Source organism: Dermochelys coriacea, chromosome 24 (genome assembly GCF_009764565.3).
Source record: "Dermochelys coriacea isolate rDerCor1 chromosome 24, rDerCor1.pri.v4, whole genome shotgun sequence".
Taxonomy (NCBI): domain Eukaryota; kingdom Metazoa; phylum Chordata; order Testudines; family Dermochelyidae; genus Dermochelys; species Dermochelys coriacea.
The window spans coordinates 16807147-16820170 of NC_050091.1; the positions used below are offsets into that span (position 1 = coordinate 16807147).

The 13024-nt window shown below is 51.4% G+C and overlaps 1 long non-coding RNA gene across 1 annotated transcript; it reads right to left on the reverse strand.

Annotated features, from left to right (window-relative positions):
- Window positions 1-15: 15 nt before the first annotated feature.
- LOC122457332 lies at window positions 16-12294 on the reverse strand. Its single transcript, XR_006276821.1, has 2 exons — window positions 12149-12294; window positions 16-899 (listed from the first exon to the last, which is right to left on the reverse strand). It is a non-coding gene; the product is annotated as an uncharacterized LOC122457332 (long non-coding RNA).
- Between the last annotated feature and the right edge of the window lie 730 nt (window positions 12295-13024).

The window sequence follows — 13024 nt, forward strand, 5'->3', positions numbered from 1 at the left end:
TTTGGTGGCTTCTCATGTGTCAGGTACTTTCAGTCCTTCATGATATTCTCATGATCAGGCAGAAGGCGACTTCTTTCAGAACACAAAATTCTATTCAATGAGGAAAAAGAACACTCAACTGTAGCTGTTGTGACTGGGAGTAGAAAGAGATGAATTCCTACTTCTTTCATCCCAGGAAACAGCACAAAAATTGGGTCGAACTATTAGTGATGATGAAGAAGTTGAAATCAAATCTGCATTCATTCATCAGACAATATTCCTCTCTGTGTTCAAATTCTCTATTCTGTAGTGGTCATATGGCAGCCCCATTGCTGGTAGTGCCTCATTCCACTCAACTGTTGGTGTTTTATAAGACAGGCATCTGTAAAAGCTAGGTTGATGGAATCCAAAAGTAGTTGTGTAGAGATGTAAGAATCAAGTCTGTGTACTTTACTTTTTCAGCTGGCTTAACAAACACTTCTTGTCTTCTTCATTTAAGCAGTTAATATAAGTGCCTTAATTAGTTAACTTCTGAACTGAAGTCTTTGCTTCTTCCAGTATGTTTTCAATGGATATCACTCTGATCCAAGTGTAGCTTCCAGTGCTGGACAGAGATCTATTACTATTGTAGCAGATGTCTGGATGGCATTGTTTAATGACCTAAGTGGTTTCAACAGTAGACTTATAAGAGAGAATGGCGATTGTGTTCTATGAATTTAGTAGCAAAAGTAGTCCACCAGCCTTACTACTTAGATCCGTCCCATCTCGGTAGATACTTTCCAAAGCCACCAATAATGGTTGCAGTAATTTTAAGACAACAGCCAAGGATCGCTCATGAGAAAGCCAATGGATTTTCCCAGGTTGGAGTAATTTGAACTTCTGTCCCAATGTATCTTCTATATTTTACAAGACATTCAGTCCTGAAACGGGATACTGAAAATATTAAATATATAGCTTTTTAAATGCCTTTTGAAGATTCTCCAGCTTGTACTATCACTAGTTGGAGTAGAAGGCCTCTGTAGTGTGTATTGGAGAGATTAGAGTTACACTTTTCTCTGAGCAAAGCTTGTGCTCCACTATGTCTTCTAGAGAAGTTTGCAGCTCCATCAAATGCACAAACAGTGAGCTGTAGCTCACGAAAGCTTATGCTCAAATAAATGTGTTAGTCTCTAAGGTGCCACAAGTTCTCCTTTTTCTTTTTGCGAATACAGACTAACACGGCTGCTACTCTGAAACCAGACATCAGTTTGGGGTTCAGTTGACAAGCATTTAATTCTTCTCAGATGTGGGTGTGCATACTCAGGCAGTGTGGGTCACACTCGGGGCAGCTGCCTCCTTTCAGGTCGATCGGCCCAGGCTCTGTGCAGACTCAGGCAGCGGGGCTGACACACGGGGGAAGCTGCTTCCTCTCTAGGCAATCGGCCCAGGCTCTGTGCAAACTATGGCAGCATGGGTCACACCAGGGGCAGCTGCCCCCTCTCCAGGTGATCTGCGCAGACTTAGGGAGCGTGGGTCATATGGGGGAAGCTGCCCCCTCTCCAGGCGATCAGCTCAGGCTCTGCACAGGCCCAGGCTCTGCCAAAGGTGCAGCCAATGTGTTTTCTATAACCTGAACATCTAGAAATTCATCTACTGACCTACCACTGATATCAACATAACATAGGCAGTGACTTAATACTTGACACCTGAGGTCCAGAGTGAGTGGACTCCCTGAAGGGGCCCACATGAAAGACAGGCATGCTAAAGGCTCAGAGAGGTGCAGTTCCAGGACGTGAAGGGACTTAATCCCCAAGAGTGGACCCCCAAGAAGGGCTGTCACACTGAAGGGGGTTCCCCCAGGGACTGTACAGGGCCAAGAGTCGGCACAACCTGTGAGTCTGTGACAACACCTATTTTCATCGGTGCGTTCATCAGCCACGTATGCAGATTTTCTGAATGCAGTGACAGAGTTCTTCACTTTTTCAACTGCTCAGTCTTTCGCTGTAGCACCGCATGCTTCTAACCAGTCAGCTGAGTTTCTTGCAGAAAGATAGTGAGCGTTTGCTGGTCTTGGTTGGAACCAGTGTCCAACTTCAGGATTAACAAATGACAATGCACTTAACATTGGCCTCCAGTTTGTGGTGTGCGTGGTATCTCTTGCTTTAAGAGCAAGTATGATGTGACAGTCATGTTTGTTTGCATAAACTGTGTTGTGGCTCCAGCTTTCTTAACAGCCTCTTTAAGTACTTCTAAAATTGGCTTTGACAATTACTGGCTTGTAAGGCTTTCTGCATGGTGATGCAATCCAGAGGATTTCAGAGTTTGCAGCCTTTTCTCATAGTTTGTCAGCTTTGGCTTTGCTGATCAGTCTGGTAAACCAAGCTCCTCCACTTTTACTATATAAATCCATGGTATGCTCACATCTTGAATACTGCATGCAGTTCTGGTTGTCCCATCTCAAAAACGATATACTAGAGTTGGAAAAGGTACAGAGAAGGGCAACTAAAATGATTAGGTGTATGGAACAGCTTCCATATAAGGAGAGATTAAAAAGACTGGGGGACTTTCCAGCTTGGAAAAGAGACTACTAAGGGGGGATATGATAGAGGTGTATAAAATCTTGACTGGTATGGAGAAAGTGAAAAGCTCCCTCACATAACACAAGAACTAGGGGTCACCCAATGAAATTAATAGGCAGCAGGTTTGAAACAAACAAAAGGAGATATTTCTTCACACAATGCAGTCAACCTGTGGAACTTTTTGCCAGGGGATGTTGTGAAGGCCAAAACTAGAACAGGATTCAAAAAAGAACTTGATAAGTTCATGGAGGATATGTCCATCAATGGCTATTAGCCAGGATGCAACACCATGCTCTGAGAGCCTCTGTTTGCCTGAAGCTGGGAGTGGATGACAGGAGATGGATCACTCAATAATTGCCCTGTTCTGTTAATTCCCTTTGAAGCACCTGGCATTGGCCACTGTTGGAAGACAGAGTACTGGGCTAGATGGACCTCTGGTCTGACCCAATATGGCTATTCTTATGTTTTCATGTAAAAATTAATTATAATAAAAATGTTTAGTACAGAAACTCCCAACACCAGCCAAAATTGATCACTGGGGCAGCACAGCTCTGTCTGCTGGATACCTAATGTTTCAATTTCAATTCAAATTTCCAATCAATGACTAAATTGGCAACACTGAATGTAATTAGTTGGCCACTGAGGGGTGTTGGTGAAATTGAGGGAGTGGTGTAGGGAAGGCCTGGCGTTACTGAATTAAGACTCCTGTTGCAGCACTTCAGTAGGTTACATCAGACAAAGAGGAGCTGCAGTGACTGGGCATTTGGATACCTGTGCCTTTAAGAGAAGGGCATTGGAATGTCTGCGCCTTTAAGAGCCCAGCGCTGGGAAGCCCCTGCTGAGAGATCCTATCTGTGGAAGGGGAAATAAAACAGCCCCTCTGCTCCCTGCACCGTATTTTTTCCCCAAACGCTGGTGTCTCAGTCCACTGGGGTAACTGTTACCCCCTCTGCCCCTGCCAGTGCCAGGGTTTTGCCCTCTGTCACCCTCTGGCAGCGCCTCACCCCTGGGATTAACCCCAGCTCCTTCCTCTCCCTCCCTGATTTTGTCTTCAGCCCCTCTCCTAACCCTGCTTCCAACTGCTTGACCCCCGTGACTAGTCAATTTCCGCCCCCTGCTCAGACCCTGGCCACCTCCCTGCTCCAATTTGTCTCCTTTGCCCCTTTTAAGCCCCTGTAAAAAGCAGTCTGCAGAATCTTATGGCTAATAAGGGCAGGGTGAAGGGCAGTGGCTTCAGCTGATGTTACTGAGCATGCTCAGTACACCATAAGTAGCACATTACTACAGGGAGCCAGCCTGCCAGCCACCTCCAGCTGGTGTCCACTGTTTTTATGCTGTGTTCCCAACCCCAATTCCAGGGCACGTCTATAAATTCCTATGTTCGTAATATTGTCCCTTATGAGGGACCATCTCTACTCACCATAGGACAAATCTCCCTAGTGGGATCACCACATGGCACTCTGGCTCTGTTAGCCACCCACCCGAGCCGTCTGCATCTTTCCCGAGGCTGGATCCCACACTTCCTGCTTCTGATTGTTCCCTGTCTCCATTCCGCTGTCCTGGGCTATGGGAGTTTGGCTTTGGACACCACCAGCAGCTGTGCTGGGCCCCAACACGGGCTGTGTTGAGGCCCTGGAGCATTCCTGTGCACCAGGATTGTTACACAGGGACAAAACCTCAAAGATATAGTTGCCTTGCCTTGCTTCCCCTTCTGCCCGTTCTCCCATTGCTTTGTGGGGAAGACTCCTGGCTGCAAAGAAAACTTCCAAAAGTGACCCCCGTGACCAACACTTTTGAAGCACTTGGAGGAGAGGAAGATGATGAGGAACAGTCAACATAAATTCACTAAGGGCAAGTCATGCCTGACCAATCTGATTGCCTTCTATGACGAGATAACTGGCTCTGTGAATATGGGGAAAGCAGTGGATCTGATATATCTTGACTTTAGCAAAGCTTTTGATAAGGTCTCCCACAGTATACTTGCCAGTTAAAGAAGTATGGATTGGATGAATGGACTATAAGGTGGATAGAAAGTTGGCTAGATTGTCGGGCTCAACAGGTAGTGATCAACGGCTCGATGTCTAGTTGGCACCTGGTATCAAACAGAGTGCCCCAGAGGTCGGTCCTGGAGCCGGTTTTGTTCAACATCTTTATCAGTGATCTGGATGATGGGATTCATTGCACCCTAAGCAAGTTCGCAGATGACACTAAGCTGGGGGGAAAGGTAGATACGCTGGAGGGAAGGGATACGCTAGACAAATTGGAGGATTGGGCCAAAAGAAATTTGATGAGGTTCAACAAGGACAAGAGCAGAGTCCTGCACTTAGGAAGGAAGAATCCCATGCAGCACTACAAGCTAGGGACCGACTGGTTAAGCAGCAGTTCTGCAGAAAAGGACCTGACCTGGGGATTACTGAGAACGAGAAGCTGGATATGAGTCAGCAGGGTGCCCTTGTTGCCAAGAAGGCTAATGTCATATTGGGCTGCATTAGTAGGAGCATTGCCAGCAGATCAAGGGAAGTGATTATTTCCCTCTATTCGGCACTGCTGAGGCCACACCAGGAGCATTGCATCCAGTTTTGGTTTCCCCACTACAGAAGGGATGTGGACAAATTGGAGAGAGTCCAGCGGAGGGCAACAAAAATGATTAGGGGGCTGGGGCACATGACTTACAAGGAGAGGCTGAGGGAACTGGGGTTATTTAGTCTGCAGAAGAGAAGAATGAGGGGGGATTTGAAAGCAGCCTTCAACTGCCTGAAGGGGGGTTCCAAAGAGGATGGAGCTCGGCTGTTTTCAGTGGTGGCAGGTGACAGAACAAGGAGTAATGGTCTCAAGTTGCAGTGGGGGAGGTCTAGGTTGGATATTAGGAAACACTATTTCACTAGGAGGGTGGTGAAGCACTGGAATGGGTTACCTAGGGAAGTGGTGGAATCTCCATCCTAAGAGGTTTTTAAGGCCCTGCTTGACAAAGCCCTGGCTGGGATGATTTAGTTGGGGCTGGTCCTGCTTTGAGCAGGGGATTGGACTAGATGACCTCCTGAGGTCTCTTCCAACCTTAATATTCTATGATTCTATGAACACTGCCTGAGTATGTGCAGAGATTGGGCCGATCACCCTAGAGGAGGCGTCTGCCCCGAGTGTAACTCATGTAGCCTGAGTCTGCAAAGAGTCGAGGCAGATTGCCTGGGACGTCAGCCACGCTGCCTGAGTCTGTGCAGAGCCTGTGTCGATCACCCGCGTCGATCACCCGCAGTGTGGGCAGTTGCCCTGGGTGTGACCCACACTCCCTAAGTTTGGGCATAGCCTGGGACAATCACCCAGAGATGGGAGAGCTGCCCCAGCTGTCAGCCATGTTGTCCGAGTGTGCACAGAGCCTGAGCCAATGGCCCGGAGAGGGGGCAGCTGCCCCAAATGTGCCCCACAATGCCTGAGTCTGTGCAGAGCCTGGGTCAATTGACCTGAAAGGGGGCAGATTCCCCAACCGTGAGCCATGCTGCCTGAGTCTGCACAAAGCCTGGGAGGATCACCTGGAGAGGGGGCAGCTGTCCCAGGTGTGAGCTACACTGCCTGAGTCTGCGCAGAGCCTGGGACTATCACCCAGAGAGGGGCAGCTGCCCCAGGTGTGACCCATGCTCCCTAAATCTGCACACAGACTGGACTGACTGCCCGGAGAGGAGGTGTCAAAGAGTCACCAGATCGATGTGTGACGAAGTAGGGGGTTTTTGTGTTTTTTTTTCTTGGTTTTGTCAATGATTTGCATGCAGAGGGGGTGGGATGCAGTTTCCCTGGGCATTACTGGTTTAACGAGGGATGGGAGAGGGAGTTTGTTGTTACAGAGGACCAGCCAAGGAACTTGGGACCCCAGCCATGGCCTGGAGAATGGGTATCCCAGCGACTGGTGACTGGGAGGCCCAGCTTGGGAGTCACAGGCGGCTCTGGCCAGCGGGAGGACAATGGGCTGCGGAGAGAGGACCCCAGTGACCTGACCAGCCGGTTCCAGCCAGAGGACGGAGGAGAGGAGAGGAGGCCCAGGCGACACTGTTTACCTGGACAGAAGACAATGGACAGAGGCAGGACTTGGGGGAGGTGATATCGGATGCCCAGCTGGGAAGCATGGGGCGGGGCCGGGGCTCGGGACCAGAGAGAGGGAGCAGGCAGAACCCACCTGGATGCAGGAGAAACTTAGACATACAATGCTGGGGGAGGCCAGGCCTGAGGCCAGGAGAGTTTCCTGTGCTGTGTTCAGACGCTCAATAAACTCTCCTGTTTTATGCTGGCTGAGAGTCACTCCGGTCTAGAGATCAGGGGTTGCATTATTCCCTCGGGGAGTGGAGGCCCTGGGGGTCCAGAGCAAGTGGACTCCCTGAGAGGGCCCACGGAGAGAAACAGGCGTGCTAAGGCTCAGAGAGGTGCGGTTCCAGGATGTGGAGGGGCTTAATCCCCAAGAGAGAGTGGATCCCCGAGAAGGGCTGTCACACTGGAGGGGGTTCCCCCCAGGGACCGTAGGAGCCAAGAGTGGGCACGACCTGTTAGTCTGTGACAGAAATGCTCTGGAACGACTCCATACGAAGCCAATCAGGACTCTGGGGGAGCCTCCTGTCTCTGATCATACTACCTCCAGGGCAAGAAGCTCACACAGCTTTGTTCTTCCTGGGTCTGACCTCGGAGCATTCAGCATCCCCTTCCACACTGTGCACTTCTCACAGCGAGTCTGCCCGGGCGGGGCTCAGGGGAAGCCAGAGGGCCCTGCAACCCAACTCTGCAGCCTGCAGTGAATCTCCGCCAGCTGGTAAAACAGAATGTTTATTAGTCAACAGGAACACAGCGTAGGGAAGAACTTGTTAGCACAGAAATCAGTGACTTTCAGCCAAGTCCATCTTGTGGAGAGGGGAGCCCAGAGCCAGGGCTCTGGTCCTCTCCCTGCACCCCAAGCCAGCCAAGACTGACTCGCTTCCAGCTGCCTGGCCCCTGCCCTGCCCTCAGTGCCTCCTCCGGCCTTTGTCTTGCTTCCTGGGCCAAGAGTCACCTAGTCGCATCCCCCTCCTGGGTCTCAGGTTATGAAGGGGCAGCTATATCATTGGTGTAGGCAGCTGGAGCAGCCTCCGCAAAAGTCACACCTCCTTATTCCCATCAGCTAGACATTCATGCAATGTACAGGGAAACTGAGGCACACACAACATTCATGCAAACAATAAGACTCACATACAACATAACAAGGGAAAATCCCCACTATGTCACAGGGGGCAGCTGCCCTGGGAGTCAGTCACACTGCCTGAGTCTGCGCAGAGCCTGGGAGAATCGCCTGGAGAGGGTGCAGCTACCCCGGGTGTCAGCCACACTGCCCGTATCTGCACAGAGCCTGGGTTGATCGCCCAGAGAGGGGGAAGCTGCCATGGTGTGGGCCTTTAAAAGGCTGCAGCCATATCTATTTGAGCAGCAATTCACTGTGTACACTGACCATTCACCCTGACGTGGCTGCACCAAATGAAAGGGGCTAATGCCAAGCTCCTGACATGGAGCCTTACTCCGCTAGGGTTATGACATGGAGGTGGTCCATGTGAGGGGAATACCAATGTTATAGCCGATGCTTTATCATGGGGTGGGGGCCCTGAACTTCCCCAGGTCACTGGCTAAGTGACCCTTCTCAGTTCAGATTAGAAGGGAGGAGGGATGTGACAAAGTGGGGGATTTTCTTGTTTTTGTCAATGGTTTGCATGCAGAGGGGGTGGGACGCAGTTTCCCTGGGTGTTACTGGTTTAATGAGGTGATGGGAGAGGGAGGTTGTTGTTACAGAGGACCAGCGATGGAACTTGGGACCCCAGCTAATGGCCCGGAGAATGGACACCCCAGCGACTAGTGACCTGGTGACCGGGAGACCCAGCGTGGGAGTCGCAGCCGGTTCTGGCCAGTGGGAGAACAATGGGCTGCGGAGAGAGGACCCTGGTGACCTGACCAGCCAGTTCAGCGGGAGAGGAGAGGAGGCCCAGGTGACCCTGTTTAGCTGGAGAGCAGACCATGGACAGAGGTGGGGCTTGGGGCCAGTGATATCAGATGCCCAGCTGGGAAGCAGGGGGCCTCGGGACTGGAGAGAGGGAGCAGGCAGAGCCCACCTGGATGCAAGAGAGACTTAGATGTCCTGTGCTCGGGGAAGCCAGGCCTGAGGGCCCTGAGAGTTTCCTATGCTGTGTTCAGACGCTCAATAAACCCTCCTGTTTTACGCTCGCTGAGAGTCGCTGTGGTCTAGAGATCAGGGTGGCCTCCAGAGCGCGTGGACTCCCTGAAGGGGCCCCTGGTGAGAGACAGGCGTGCTAAGGCTCAGAGAGGTGCGGATCCAAGAGGCAGAGGGACTTAACTCCCGAGAGAGTGGACTCCTGAGAAGGGCTGTCACACTGAAGTGGGTTCCCCCCAGGGACCCTCTGGGGCCAAGAGTGGGCATGACCTGTGACAACGTGGTAGCAGAGGATGGTTTGTGGATGCACCCTGTAGACACTTGGCTGCGAGTGCAGGTGCTTTGCAGTGAGTGGCTGCCCGCAATAAAACGAGGGGATTAAAGGAACCAGCGTGGAAATTGCCTACAACAGCTCTGTAAGAGGGACCTGGCAAGTCAATGCAGGGAGAGAGGGCTGAGCATTGGGAGGCTCACTCAGGAGCAGCTGATTGCCTGGCTGGTAGAGATTGACCTGTCCAAGGGCCAAGTTCCAGATACCAGCAGGTCTTCCTGGATGCCCAGAGAGCCTGGAGTAGCAGGGCGTAGTTGGGGTAGTGGCAGGGGGTCCACTAGACCCAGTTCCCCAGCCAGGATCAGGGCTTCCCACCTGGGTTTCCCCCAGTGCGTGTGAAGAGATGGGAACTGGAGTTGGAAGTGAAGGAGCTGGAGCTGGAGGAGCAGAGGTTAGCTGGCCGCTCGGAGCAGTGACAACATGAGCTGGAGTTGGAGGAGCGGCGGGCCAAGAGGGTCTGCCGGGGGGTAAGTGGGGAAGGGCCCCGAGACGCCAGTTCTGCGAAGAATCTAGACACCAAACTGCTGCCCCAGCCTAAGGAGGGGGGTGGGATATTGATGCCTACCTCACAGCCTTTGAGAAGGCTTGTGATCTGAACCAGATTGACCCCGCAGACGGGCTCCGCTGTCTGACCCCCCTGCTGGATCCCAAGGCCATAGATGCCATCAGCCAAATGGAGGGTATTCAAACAGGCTTTGGTGCTGATGTTCGAACTGACCCCCAAGGCATACAGGAAACAATTCCAGGGTGTACGCAAGACCTCAGGCATCACCTACAAGGAGGTCGCCAGCCTGGTGGGGGAACATCTCTCTGCAAGTGGGGAAAGGGCACAGGAGCCACTACCGTCAAGGACGTGTATAACCTGGTGGGGTTGGAGCAGCTGTATGACATCTGCCTTCCAGACCTTAAGATGAGGTTAGTGGACTGGAACCCTAAAGATCTGCACTGTGCGGGGGCACTGGTGGATGAGTTGTGGATAGCAGACTGGGGCAGGAGGGAGACCCACAACGGGGACTCAGAAGGGGAGTCACCCAGAGACCTTCAAAGGTGGGACTCCAGGAAGCCCAACTCAGGGGTGCCTGTGAATGCTGGGGCAGGTGACCCCCCTCATGGGACTTGAGGGACCTGAAATTTAATTACTGTGGCTAAAAAGGACTCAAGGTGGTGTCATGCCCAAAGACAAAGGAAAGTTTCGCCCAAGAGAACCCTCGAAGGGTTAACGGGTGAAGGGGAGACAGCCTGTAACACAGGCTGAGAGAGTGACCTGGGAACCTGTCACCCAGCCAGCTCCTGGGGCAGAGCTGGCCAGCGGAAGGGGGAAGGCAGACAGCCTTCCCCTCCAAGCCCAGCAGATATGTCTGCTTGTGACTCCTGGGCTCAGGCCCCTCTGATCCCCAGTGGAAGCAGCAAGTGGGGGGCAGTGGGAAGACATTCACGGAGTGAAGCGATTCTGGGATGAGACTCTTGTGGGTGTGATGCAACCTCACCAGCTGCTATGGGGCTGTATAACTTGGGGGAAGGCTCCCAGATGGCAGCCATTCACCCGGGGTTCCTGTGCAGACACAGGAAGGATCGGGGTACAGGGCTGTTAGCTGGGGCCCTTCAAGGACAGCTCAGTGGTTTGAGCGTTGGCCTGCTAAACCCAGGGTTGTGAGCTCAATCCTTGAAGGGGCCACTTAGGGATCTGGGGCAAAAATTGGGGATTGGCCCTGCTTTGAGCAGGGGGTTGGACTAGATGACCTCCTGAGGTCCCTTCCAACCCTGATATTCTATGATTCTAACACATCAGCTTTGATGTACTCTTGGGAAGTGACTGTGTCTCTTTAAGGACAGGTTTCAGAGTAGCAGCGTTAGTCTGTATCCGCAAAAAGAAAAGGAGGACTTGTGGCACCTTAGAGACTAACAAATTTATTTGAGCATAAGCTTTCATGAGCTCCAGTGAAGTGAGCTGTAGCTCATGAAAGCTTATGCTCAAATAAATTTGTTAGTCTCTAAGGTGCCACAGGTCCTCCTTTTCTTTTTGTGTCTCTTTAAGACAGGATCCGGACCCCATGCCAGGAACGGCCAAAGAGCTGAACCCAGAGATCAGTGGAGGGCAGGAGCCAGTGAGCATGTGAATGGCCCATAAATGGGCCGATTGGCAAGGAGGGGGCTACTTTCCCCCCTGGCGAGTAGCACAAGGGAAGAACTGAGAAGCTCTGGTTTCCTGCCTGTCTGTAGCCAAGCCCTGGAGCTGAGTGGGACAACAGCCCTGCACAGGGGAGAGGTAGTTCACACTGGCTCTGATGTGGCAACCAAAGCAGTGGGCTTGCTCCCTACCCTCACTGGGACACGGGTGCTGGGGGTGGTCGGACCCCCAGTTAAGATCCTGTAGCGAGGACACATCTGAATGGGGGCCCCAAAGAGGTTGGGGTGCATGATCAGCTACCTGCAGAGGTGCTGATGGGGGATCGACTGAAGAACTGGCCAGATGGTGCCCTGGTCCTTGCCTGTGGCTGAGGTCAGGGAGAGCCACTTGGCCTGGCACCGGCAATCCACCCTGCAGGGGGGCGTGGAACCTCCAGTGCGGGGAAGTGAGTTGCCAGGGACAGGGCTTAACAGGGCTGAGACCAAGGCCTTGTCCGGACGTGGGAAAACTAAGGCACAGCGATGAGGGCTGGGCCCCAAACCCAGCAGCTAAATTCTAGACCTAGCTGTAGAAGGATCCCTCCTGGAAGAAGCGATGGATGGTGCTGCAAGATTCTGGGAAAGGATGCAGGTGAGAGAAGGGACCCGGTACCAGGAAAGGGCTCCCTGAGGGAAAACTGAACTTGAGGGATCAGAGGGTGTCAGGTGGTCCCCCAGAAGTACCACCGAGGGGGGACACCACTATTTACCTCTCTCCATTCTGAAAACTGACCCTTTATTCCTACCTTCTGTTTCCTATATTTTAACCAGTTACCAATCCATGAGAGGACCTTCCCTCTTATCCCATGACTGCTTATTTTGCTTAAGAGCCTTTGGTGAGGAACCTTGTCAAAGGCTTTCTGAAAATCTAAATACACTATATCCATTGTATTTCCTTTGTCCTCATGCTTGTTGACCCCCTCAAAGAATGTTCACCTCCTTTACCTGTCTGATGACCTTGAAGGGGCCATCCCAGGCAGGTTGCAGCTTGTTCTTCCTCACAGGTATGAGAAGCATCATCTGGTCCCCGGTATCATAGGAGCGGGCACGTGCGGAGCGGTCATACCAGACCTTCTGCTTCCTCTGTGCCCTGGCTAAAAGGAAATTTAGTTTAATAGTTTTCTATTTGGTAAGAACTCACTTATCAATAAACTTAGTTGGGAAACTTGTATGTCTTTATAGATGTAGTTGTGAAATCCTCACTTCTGTATTGTTTTGTCATTATAGTTCCCACTTTGCTATTGTTTATTTGCATGGTCTCTGTCTGGTTCTGAGATTGTTTCTGACTGCTGTATAATTAATTTTGCTGGGTGTAAACTAATTAAGGTGGTGGGATATAATTGGTTAGCTAATCATGTTACAATATGTTAGGATTGGTTAGGTAAATTTCAGTAAAATGATTGGTTAAGGTATAGCTAAGAATATTACAATATAAATTAGGGGCAAACAGGAAGTAAATTGGGATTTGAAAATAAGAAAAAGGGGACTTGGATTTAAGCTTGCTGGAAGTTCACCCCAATAAACATTGAATTGTTTGCACCTTCAGACTTTGGGTATTGTTGCTCTCTGTTTACACGAGAAGGACCAGGGAAGTGGGAGGGTAAAGGAATAAGCCCTCTGTCACGGAAGTCACAGGCTTGGTGCTCTGTAACCGCTCTGAACCAAACCCAGGCAGCACCCTCTTTAGTGTGCTCCCCTCAGGGCACACTCTGCTAGAGTAAGCCTCCTTGGCTTCAATGCCTCCTGGGACTGACCTCAGAGGGTTCAGCACCCCTGTTCTCACCATGAGCTCCTGAAGGGCCTTGCACCCCAAACTTGCAG